Here is a 12,659-nt window from a genome sequence, read left to right as displayed (position 1 = left end):
ATGGAATAGCTGGGTCAAATGGTATTTCTAGTTCCAACTTTTGAAGGAATCGCCATACTGCTTTCCACAATGGTTGTACCATTTTACAGTCCACCAGCAGTGTATGAGAGTCCCAATCTCTCCACATCCTTGCCAGCATTTGTTACTTTCTGTCTCGTTGAACTTTGCTACTAGTGCTGGAGCAAGATTGTACCTCATGGTTGTGCATCTCTCTAATAGCTAATGATCATGAGCATTTCTTCATATGTTTGTTGGCCTCTTGAATATCGTCCTTGGTGAAGTGTCTATTCATGTCTTCTGCCCATTTTTTAATTGGATTGTTTGTCTTTTTGTTATTGAGGTGTTGGAATTTTCTTTAAATTTTAGAGATAAGTCCCTTGTCAGATATGTCATTACCAAATATTTTTTTCCCAATCTGTATGTTCTCTTTTGACCCTTTTGGAGAACTCTTTGGAAGCACATAAAAATTTAATTTTTAAAAGGTCCTAATCATCTGGTTTCTCTTCTGCTATTTGTGCATTTTGAGTTAGGCTTGATAGTCTATTTATGCTATATATTGTTATTGTTATGTGGGGCCCCTAAATTTGCCCTTAGGTTTTCCTTGAGGAACTCTATAGTTTTGGGTTTCACATTTAAGTCTTTGATCTATCTGTGGTTCGTTTTTGTGTATGGTATGAGGTACAAATCTTGTTTCATTTTTCTGCAAATGGATATCCAGTTTTGCCAGCACCATTTATTAAACATTAAACATTCTCTTCCCCATTTAATGGATTTTGGCCCTTTGTCAAAGATCAGCTGACCATAGGTCGATGGATCTATGTCTGGTTCTCAATTCTATTCCATTGGTCTATGTATCTGTCATTAAACCAATACCAGGTAGTTTTGACTACTGTGGCTGTATAGTAAGTTTTGAGATCCAGCAGTGTGAGATCTCCTATTCTGTTCTTCTTCAATAGTGCTTTGCTTATCCGAGGTCTCTTTCCTTTCCATATAAAGTTAGTGATTTGTTTTTTCCATATCCCTAAAGAATGTTGATGGGAGAGAGTGACATTTTTATTGACAACTGTAACTCTAGTATATATTCCAATCCATTTGCAGTCTCCATCTTGATTTAATAAAAGCCTAGCAGAGTGGGCCATGCTTTCTGCCCACCCCAGATTTGTTCACCTTTTCAAATTGACTTGTTCATGCTGAGCAGTCATTTTCGAATCCTCTTTTCTAAGTGATTCCTTCAGGGTGGAAAGAGTTTGGAGAAATACTCGGATGGTTCCTTCCTTCTAGCTCCACAGGTGAGGGAAGAGTCCAACAAGGAACAGTCTGGAAGAGCCTTCAGTTTTTATTGCCAAGTAGCCCCAGTGTTTAAAGACGGAGGATTAGTGTGCATGTCTACTTGAAAATTTTTCATTAACTTAGTCCCAGGACTGGACTTTGTTGTATGTAGCTCCTCACTCAGGAGACAGATAACTCAGCCTGGCCTAGTCCTGTCTGATTCTAGGGTTTCAAAGGAGACTAGGATGGAGACAGATAGAGCTTCCAAGGCCTTGACACCTTCCCATGGCAGTTAGAGGTGTACTTACACCTGCTTGGAAGAGCTAGCAGGCTCATCCTTTCTCAATTCCATGTTCAGTGAGGCCATGTTGGTAGCTGGAAATAAACTTTGGCAGGAATATTTACACCATGAAAATTGGCAAATGCTATGCCTCAGTCCTTTTTCTCAACAGAGAGCTTTTTGTTAAACATTTATCAGCACACGACTGCCTAGGTTTGACTTTGCGTGTTACTGACATGAACTTCCTCTGGCTCAAGCCCATTTGCTCACTCAAGTTTGAATCATAACACACATTCATTTTTGTAGAACTTTCTTCATGACATGAAACTGTCCACCATCCATTGTACCCACACCAAAATTACCACTGGGGTTGAAAGCAAGCACTAAGCCAAGCAAATATCCATGACTTCACACAAGTTCACCCAAAGTTGGGCAAACCAGTGGAGGAGGTCAGAAGACAATCAAGGTCGCACAACAAAATACGCTTTCATCATGATCAGTTTGGAGGAATAACAGTGTCAGATCCTCTATCTGCTGGCTCTAGATTTCTCTTGTCCCTTCTTTAGCTGAGACACAAGATCCTTCACCCACAATGTGCATGTCTTGAAAAAATGCATTTTGTCATTTTCACTACACCTCCAGGACTGCTAAAAAGCCTATAAAATCAGTTGTATTGACATCACTTAGACAAAAACCCCAGAGAAGTCAAATGATCAGAGTTTTCATTATTATTTCGACACAAGCGTTAAAACCCAAGGGGATGTCAGAAGAAAATTATTGCCTGAGCAGTCAGCATCCACCAAGTTTGCTGTAATTACATGGAGAGAAATACTTATATTCATCTGTATACAGTCTATAAAATTGGGCCCCTGACTTCATTATTTCCAAGTGAATTATCTACCTCATGTTGGTAATTTAATTCATCAAACGTCACATGGTTTTCTCAGGAATAGCATGTAGAAGCATGAAGTTTGGTACGTCTTGTCGAAGGGACTTGGTTTACTTACTTAATGTGAATCCAGTATAAGGCTTGATAGTTAATGCCCAAACTCTGGTGGTCATCTGGACTGGGTAAAAATATTTTCAATAGCTTATAAGTAAAACCTGGAAAGAAGAGCCTATTTAGTCCCTATACCCAGATATCAGGCTCAATTTTTAACCCTACATGGTCAAAATGTGTATATTTCACTCTGGCCTATGATGCCTTTTTTAGTCACCCTGCAAAGACTTGAGCTTGTCCTTGGGCCTTTCTTGCAGGCAGAGATTTCAGTGCCCTGAACCCGCTAAGGCCCATTCACTTGGGTGAGTGTCATGGCATTTCATGGCATTTGGGGTTGGTTTGCCTTGGGGTCAGCAGACCCACCACAGACGTGAAGCTCAGAGCTTGCCCGTTCCTTGGATTCCGAGTGAGGGAGGAGCAGTGGTGTCACTAGGGCTGGTGTCACTTACAAGGACCTTCTGTCATAGCAGAGTCATGTTCATGATCCATTTGAATCGTGGAACAATGTGTGTCCTAGTGGTGAATTGCTTAAATGTGATATATCCTAGATTATAGGAATAGTAGCAACAAAACTGGGAAAATCTGTCTACCTTGAATCACATTATTAGTTACGTTATTAGTAACTGAGTGGAAGCCCTTTTTTGATTTTTCTCCTTTTCCTTTAATTATTTACTTCATTCTCAGAAACGTTATTGATATAGGTTCACAAATTACCACAATACTGTAGCTAAAACACCAGATAATTTGACAAAATCAGCAACTATTAAAAACACTGATAGCAATGAAAACAACAGTGCGTGTTTGCAGCACAATCAGACGCAGCCACGGGATTCGAAGTGTCGTTGTAATTAGATAATAATGGCAGCCCTGACTGAAGCAAACTCACTGATGTGGAATTGATTCGACTCATAGTGACCCCTCCTTGGGTCACTATGGGTTTCTGAGTAGATTGCCCAATCTTCCTTCTGAGGAGTGGCTGGTAGGTGTGAACCACCAGCCTTCTGGTTAGCAGTCAAATGCCTTAGGCACTATGCCACCAGAGCTTCCGCATTTAGCAGGTTCAAAAGTAAATTAGCACAGAGTTTTAGCCTTGTAGGTACATTGGTATATGTAAGCTGGTACAAGAAAAAAAAAATGGTTTTGTTGTTACAACTATGGGGATATTTTTATACAAAATAATAAATTTCCACTGAAACACTGCATACAAATTTTATAGACAGTCATTTTAGTGTCACCCTGTGGTAGTGTCAGCCAGTGTGGTCTGCAGCCCCCTCATCCCCTAGCGACGCCCCTGGGCAGGAGGGAATGTTGAGTCACCTCACACTAACGGCTCCTTCCTTGTAAGATTCCGCTCAGTCTTCTGTCACCACGAGCAATAACCCTCTCTCCTTGCATTTGTGGAATTAGTCTTCTTTCTCTTGGTGCCTTTTCCTGTGAGAGGAGATGGATTCAAGTTCATTTCCTGATGGTCGCCCTTTTACCTACCTGGCTGCAGGCTGATGGTCCCTCATGTGCTGCGACAGGACTCTAAGCGGGAGCTGAGGGCTGTGTGCTTTAAGAAATCAACTTGTGTGAGGATAAACGGACTTGCCTAGGATCTTGGTAAGCATATGTTACCAGGTGTCAGAAATTCCTTGGATCAGCTCCCAACTTTGGACCACGAGCATTACCAGAAAGAGAGAGGGGCCTGGGTGTGTTTGGGGCTCCCAGCACCCTTCTGAAAGGTCTAAATGTATCCCGTCGAGGGGGGAGAGTCTTAGGTCCGAGGGAATCTACATCTGGAGAGGGAAGAGCCTGGGGCATGTGGCTTCGCTCAGACTCAGACTCAGACATCATTGCACAGAAGCCGTGGTGCCAGGGAGTCTAGGAAGGCCGACTCTAAGAATGTTCACGTGTCACTCCTCAAACATTTAGCAAGCACCCTGTGTGTGCGAGTCATCTGTGGGGTCAGGTTTGTGGAGGAGGCCAGTACCTAGTCCACAGCGTGGTGAGCAGAGCTGCCACCAGCCCGTGTACTCAGCGTGGTGGGATGCAGAGGGGGGAGCTGAAGAGCTCACTGGTGGGGAAGGAGAGTTCTGGAAGGCTTCACAGAGGTGGTGACAGTTGGGCCAGAACTTGCAGTAGCAGTAAGATTCCAAAAAAGGAAGAGCAACAGGCAAAACACAGGAGATGAGAACAGGCGTGGTGAGAGTTGGGCAGACTAGAGCTCAGCTGGTGTCCAGCCAGAGTGTCAGAAGAGCCTGGAAAGGGGCAGGCTGAATGCACTCCTGTGACTGATGGGAGATGACGGATGTTTTGAAGATGGGGAGTATCAAAATGATACCTTTCGGAAACAGAAAACATAGGGTGAATCCATATGTATTTTGCTCACACCAGACAAGAGAAAGAAAAAGAAGGAAGGAATCAAGAAAGGAAACAATCAAGGAAGAGAGGAAACAATCAAGAAAGGGAGGAAATAATCAAGGAAGGGAAGAAGTCATTGAGAAAAGGAGAAGAAGAAGAAGGAAAGATCAAGATTTACTGCATTTATTTTGAGGGGTTTCTACCTTCCACCAAGTGGGGAGGGGATGATTCATTCTTAAGACGCCAACCCCATTTGATAAGGGGCACTTCCCTGATAATACACCTGAGTGGGGACAAAGGTATGTCTCTTGCAAGGGGAAGTGTTGCACATTTAATATAAATACGAGGTCCTCATGGACACCGCCACGTATCCCTGGGGGCATATGGAAAAACTCACCCAGCCGAAACAGCTGTGCTTGTGATTCTATCCCCATCCTGTTTAGCAGTCAGCCGCCCTTCCGGCACACCTGTGTCCCTCTCCAGGCACTGCACAATCGGCATTACAGTGTGCTGTGTAACTATGTACCCAGCCTTTAAGGTGTTGTTGTTGTTATGTGCTGTCGAGCTGGCCCCAACTCACAGCGACCCCTCCTTGGGTTTCCGAGGTGGTATCACTACGGAAATAGATTGCCCCATCTTCCTTCTGAGGAGTGGCTGGTGGGTTTGAACCGCCAGCCTTCTGGTTAGCAGTCAAGTGCCTTAGGCACTACGCCACCAGAACTCTCACCCTTTAAAGTACCGCGGATCTAATTAGTCCTTACAGTGCTGTAGCTTATCACATATGCTCGTATTTGGGACCTTAAGGATAATTTGGATTGTTGACTCAAAGGCCCCTGGGAACACTGACTGGTAGTGTCTCTGTGTCCTCTACCATGCATGCCCACTGACTGTGTGGTCACTCTCTTACTCATGACCTGGTTGAGAGAGTTGCTGGATAGGTTCACAATAACCCAAAATCTACATTCTGACATTTCAGAGAGCTTGAACTTTGTATTTGGAGACAGGAAGACCCCTTTGAATTGTAAGGATCAGATGTCACTTTAGGCCAGGCCTCAGAGACTCCCAGACCATCCACTGAACATGTGTTTAGGGGCATCAGATGCCTTCACCGTGCCCACCCAATCTGTTCGTTGATCCGAGCTGGTCAGTTTCCTGATGATCAGATCAAACTTAGTCTCCTGCCTGGCAAACATACCAAATAAACACCCAGCCCCACAGGCTCAGTCTGTCATTGCCTTTGCATTTAATCAGTTAACACCAAATCTTTGCTTCAATTATTAATAGTAATCAAATTCCATGCTCCAAAAACCTTTGAGTGCCAATTCCCTCACTAACTGAAGTGAAGTCATTCCAAACCTCAACAATCCTGTTTCACAGCTAGTGCGTGTAAATACCACCTCTTCTAGAGTAGTGGCATTAGCAAAGCCTGATGTCTCACCAAGCTTGCCTGAGTTTCCCCAGGGGAGACCTGGCTGACTCCACATCGTGCACAGCCTTGGGAGCCCAGTGAAGAATCAGAATGGTGCCTTGCCTGCTCCTCCTCACCTCATGGAGAGTGTTCCTACACCTTGAACCAGAACCATCTTTACTTGCTGAGGCTTGTGTGGGAAGGGAATCCATATCTTTGCCATCTCTGTCATGGTGTCATATGGAATGGACAGCAGCAACATGCTCAGCCACCCCATCCAACCTTCCTAACAGAACATGCCTGTCACCCCACCCAGGGTCCATGGGGGAAACATCACTTTTCTTAAGTGAGAGGGGTATTGGTTCAACGGTACCCTTAGGACCCCTGGAGCCTCTCAAGCAATGAAGACGTTTAAGTCCAAGTCTTTGCATTCCTTGACCTTTCAGATATCCTTATTTTTTTTGGGGGGGGTGCCAAGTAGGGCAGAGAGACTTACACCACCCCAGCACAGGACATCCAGAGAGCTGAGCCAGGAGATGAGTAAGGAACCCATGTTACGGAAACCTGAGTCAGGTATGCACCAACTACATTAGCATTCCACATGGAAAGGCACTTTATATCTGGACACTTCAAGAATACTTTTGAAAGCAGGCATTTAGAAAAATAAAAGATATTTCATTCCTAGAGACAAAGTGATCTGCAAATGATTGGCTTCTGGATAATGTTGGGATCCCTCAGTGTTAGACCCATAGGAAAATGGGAGGGACATCCGTGTGTTGGAGCAAATGCACCCATATGCATGTATGCCCATGACTCTATGTGTCAAGAGTACATGCATATGGCTGTGTGCTCACAAATAGAAACAGTTGCACATGAGTATAAAACAAATGAAGCAAAATGTGCACATGCTCAAATGTTGTTAATGTTGTAGCTTGAAGTTGAACTTCTCCTCATTTATTAAACAGAAGTATGGCTCCACATATTTAAAACTATCATCAGAATATGGCAATATCACCTTTCATGCACTATACTCGCCAACAGCTGCTCCCTGTTGACACGGGACTCGAGCTCTCTCAATCCAAGGCCGATGCTGCCGGCTCTGTTTACAATGGCTTGTGTTTCGTGAGTACATAGCAAATGTTGTACTATATTTTTACGATAGAATTGGTGGTTAATACAGGGGAAAGTCTATATTGTGATTCTGTCCAATAAAGCCGCCTGTTACAAAATGTCAGCCATGCTCTGATGACCTGGTGTGAACACATTCTTGTGTGGTTCAGGTTAATGGTCAGAAACACTGGTTTTTCAGGACTTCATGGTGGGACTGACGTTGGTCTTTCTGTTCTCTCCTCCCTACCTGTATTGTACGCCCAATTCCACTGCCCCAGATGCTCCTGAGTGGAATACATACAAAACCCAGTGTCCAGCCCTGTCTCCCAAGCATACCTGCCAGGGACTACCTGTCTCTGGGGCACGTCCCTACCCTTCCCAAAGACCATGTGACTTTTGCCACTTTCAGCCTAGTTCCTTAGGCCTTGCCAGATGACTAATTAGCTGTTTGGATCTTAGAAAGAGAGCAGGAGGAATCCAGGAAGGGTAGGGGTCTTGTATTTGTTGACTGCCTACTGAGAGCTCAGCGCTGTGCTAGGGGCCACAGCTACAGTATCTCATTGAAGGCTTCTTGAGGTGGGGCTCTCTCATTTAACAGACACAGAGATAGAGCTCAGAGAGGGTAAGTGACTTGCTCAGGGTCACATACCAAGCATGTGCTGCCTAGATGTGTCTGAGATTAAATTCCTTCTGTTTTCACATAATCCATGAAGATACCGGCAAAATTTGACAGGATCCAGGAGAAGCCCTTCCTTTTACAGTTGGAAAAATTGAAGCCTAGAGAAGGAAGTGACTTCCCAGCACCAGTCATTAGAACTCAAGTCTCCTGTGATCTTGGGCAAGTCACTTCCTTCCTTCTTTCAAGCATTCCTACTATTTCTGATTCAAATACTGGGTGTGCCACTTTCTAGCTGTGTAAGGGGCCCAAGCTAACTCTCTGTGGCACCATTTCCTCCTCTCCAAGTGGGAATAAGTCTGCTTTGTTCCTCCCAGGCTTGTGAGGATTAAACCAGCTTTGCACATACAGTCGTCAGCCCGGCTCCTATGTGAACAGCTGGTGCCATCTCTCTGACTCCCTCCTAGGTTCTCACCTCTGCCGAGACCCCCACAGCCAGGCCCCGGTCTCCAGAGAAGCCTTGTCCCTACCATCAATATCCACCAGCATTCTCTCCATCTTTGCTGACTTACAACAAGGGTTTGAGATGGCTGTTCACTAGGGTCATCGACTGTCCTAGCTTCCAACCTATTTTGTTTGACCTTGCACCAAGATTTTCCTCTCTCAGCACCAGCTTTCCTATTTTCAAAACTTAAACATTGGCATTAGGTTAGACATATAAATTGATGGACCAGAAGAGAGTTCAGAAATAGACTCACACATCCATGGCCAACTGGTTTCCAATCAAAGTGCTGGGGCAATGTAACGGCAGAACGACAGACTTTTCTTTATTGGTGCTGGAATCACTAGATATTCATAGGCAAACAATAAACCTCAGCCCATATCTCACCCTATGCACTAAAATTAACTTGAAATGGATCCTTGACACAAAGGTAAAAGCTGAAAATACAAAACTTCCAGAAGGAAACTGAGGAGAAAGTCTTTGCAATGTTAGAGTATGCAAAGATGCCATTTATAGAACACAAAAATAACATGGTCATAAAAGAAAAAAATCAATGACCTGGACTTCATCAGTGTTAAAAACTCCACTCTTGAAAACAGCATTGGTAAAATGAAAAGGCAAGCTACAGAATGGGAACAATATTTGCAGTCCATGTGTCTGGCAAAAGATTTGCATTCAGAATGCATAACAAAACAAACTGTCCAACAAAAATGGGCCAGAGATTTAAGCAGATGTGACCAAAGGCAGACACATAAATGGCCAAAAAGTTTATGAAAAGATGTCCAATATCAGTAGTTATGGGGAGAGAGCAAATTAAAACCATAAGATATCATGACACACCTGTTGGAATGGCTAAAATTAAAGACTGACAATACCAAGTGTTGGACAGAATGGGGAATAACCACAATTCTCATAGACTGTTGGTGGGAATGCAAAATGACACAACCATCTGGAGAGCAGTTTGATGGTTTCTTATAAATGTAAACATACACTTATCACATGACCCAGCAACTCCACTTCTGGGTATTTTCCCACAAAAGACTTGTGTGTAAATGTTCTTTATTTGTAATAGCTAAAAACTGGCAAGAACCCAAATGTCCGTCAACTAGAGAAACGGTTGTGATATATTGGTACTAAGGAATATTACCTTGCAATAAAAAGTGACAAACTACTGTTGCATGTAAAAATATGGCTGAATAACAAAAACATGCTGAGCAAACAAAACAAAGCAGAAAACAGACACAAAAGAAGAATGGACTGCTTGTTCTCATTCACTTGTGACACTAAAAAAGGCAAAACTGATTGGCAGGGCAGGAGGTAGGTCCGTGGCTACTCAGAGTTGGGGTGGTGGAGACTATCTGCAGAGCAGCACGGAGGATGTTGTGGGATGATGGAAATGTCTCGTTACCTGATCGCACTGGCAGCTACACACGTGTATGCATTCACCGGAACTCATGGAACTGCACTCTCTCAATGAGTATGTCTAAATTAAGCTGAATGAAGTTGACTTAAAAACAAATCAGCAGCATGCATGTATGTTTCTCTAAAGCACCTGGAGATCTTGATGAACACTCAAAATCACCTTCTCCACCCTCGAGAAACTCTTCCCTTTCCTATCTGAAGTTCTCCAATAAGAGGCCAAGCTCTGCTGGCAAGCTTGCCTTTAGATTCTTTGGCAGCCACATGAAACCTCCAGGCTCCTTCCCAGAACGATGTGTTTAAGCAGATAAAGTAAAATATATGGGATTTCAGAGGAAACCAGTTACACTGAAACATCAAACCCACCCCAACCCATGGCTGTCAACCCCCAGCGACCCCCAGCGACCCCCTGGACAAAACAACAGCCGTTGCTGTGGCATCGACTGCACCTCATGGCACCCCGTGAGTGTCAGGCTACAACTGCGCTCCCTGGGTTTCAGTGGCTTCTTGGAAGGAGTCTCCAGGCATCGTAATTGGGTTGGTGGAGGCTGCTCCTTTCCCTTTGCTTCGTTTCCAGGACTAATCTCATCGCTTTGGTTTTGGTGCTTCATAGGCTAACAGTCATTAGTCAGGGCAGTGCAGCAACATGGCTGGGAAGTCACTGCATGCCAAGCACTTGGCATACCTGCATGAGGAGGGTGATGGGGTCCCATTTGTGCCTGCTGTCACAGCGTTATAAATAATTCAATAAATCATTGACAGCTTCCTTTTTCACTCTCGAAAAATGCCCCAGTTTGGACAGCAGGTTCTGTGTGTATCCTAACCTCTACCCCACTGTAACAATCAGAAAGCTGAGACTCAGGGAGGTGAGAGAGCTTCCTGGAGATTACCCAGTATACAAGTGGACGAGCCAGGACTGAATCCAGGCCGTTGATACTGACCGTGACTGTCGTCCTCCAGACTCACTGGTCCTTCTCTCAAAGCTGATGACACCCTTCACCCATGGCTCCCCTATTTCCACGGACCCTGGACAGGTATTTTATGAATGCTGGAATACCTCCCAGCCCTCCTTGTCATACTGGATTCCTACCTAGACCAAGTCTTCAGACGTCCCTCATGGGTGAAGCTCTGCTTTCTAAGGACGGGGCCAGTATATAGCTAAGTAAATGCTCCTCTCATTGAATTCCCATCAATAGATGTGCTGTGTGGATGTGACTGTCATGAGAGATTTTTCTGTCAACCTTGTGTTTCCGCAGACATTGGGAGTTGCTGAGAATGCTGTATTCCAAGTCAAAATATTCATGATGACACACACCGCTTGTAATTTCCACAACCCCAGTGATTACACCATATTGTCTTGGGAAGAAAGCAAATCTCTCTTGGAAGGGCCACCGTGGCTGAGGCAGAGGGCTACCTCCATACTCAGTGGCCTTTCCCAGGCAACTCTCTGTTGACCACGACCAGGAGGGACTCTCAGACTGGAATCGATGGCCAGTGGGTGACCGGCCAGGTGACGTCCAGTCCCACGTATCTAGCAAGGCCATGAAGCCCCAGAACCAAGGAATGACAAGGGGCCAGATGAGTGCCAACTGCAGCCTGTTTATGTGCAAAGCTGGGCTCAGGCATCAGGGCAACACAGGGCTCACTCTGTTGGACATTTTCCCCTGTTTATCCCATTAAAACATGTAGCTGCATGGTGTCCAAGTTTGCTCCGGCTCTCATTAGGTGCCTGCCCATAATTGTGGGTTTCTAAGCAAGCTCAAGGCAGAGCCTCTCTGGAAATTAAACCCGAGGAGAAAGAGAACAAGGGAAGTGCGGAGGAGTTGGATAATTGCCTGTCTGTGTCTCTGGCGGTGGGCTTAAGCAAACAGAGCAGCAGATGGGGTCTAAATGAAGGAAAAACTGAAATGAAGCTCAGCTCAGACAAATGGTAATCAGAAGAAACCACATGAACATTCTGGAGAAACCGCTTGCTTATAATTCGTGGGGGACTTTACCTAGTAACTGGCTCTGTTGTCCCCCCACCGTAACCCTCAGCTGAACCTCCCTCTCTTCTTGCTGGGTGGTGGGGGTCCCAGCACTGCTTCTAGAACTTTGGGTCACTAGACATCAGCCAGGGTGAGGACAGTATCTCCACAGTCTCTCTTCCATGCCTCTCCCTCCAGGTGCACTCAGTATAATCCAACCAGCTGCAAACCTTACCAGGACGTGCGGTGGAATCCCTGGCTGATGCAATGGTTAAGTGCTTGACTAGTAGCCAAGTGTTGATTTGAACACCCACCACCCCCAGGTGCTTCAGAAGACAGGCCCGGCAATCTGCTTCCAGAAGATCACAGCGTTGGAAATACTGTGGGGTAGTTCTGCTCTGCTCACAGGGGCTTGCCGTGCATTGGAACTGTTGCCACAGCAACTGACAACATTGTCTCTTGGTGGTGCAAATGGTTCAGGTGCTTGGCTACTAAGCTAAAGGTTGGCAGCTCCAATCCACCCAGGGATGCTTTGACAATCTACTTCTGAAAGGTCAGAGCCACTGAACCCCTGTGGAACACAGTTCTGCCCTGACACGCGTGTGATCACCATGAGTCAGAATCCATCTGATGGTCCCTGGTACTGGTAGCACGGTTACTACCAGTGGTGATTGGTAGGTGTTGTTGGGTCAGTTCCAGCTTACAGTGCCCCTACATACAGCAGAGCTAAATGCTGTCTAACTGT

The sequence above is a fragment of the Orycteropus afer genome, unplaced genomic scaffold, assembly GCF_000298275.1.
Source record: "Orycteropus afer afer isolate SDZICR_OR568_19922 unplaced genomic scaffold, OryAfe1.0 scaffold00038, whole genome shotgun sequence".
Classification (NCBI taxonomy): Eukaryota; Metazoa; Chordata; class Mammalia; order Tubulidentata; family Orycteropodidae; genus Orycteropus; species Orycteropus afer.
The sequence above is the reverse complement of the archived record's forward strand: the minus strand, read 5'-3'. Positions refer to the sequence as shown.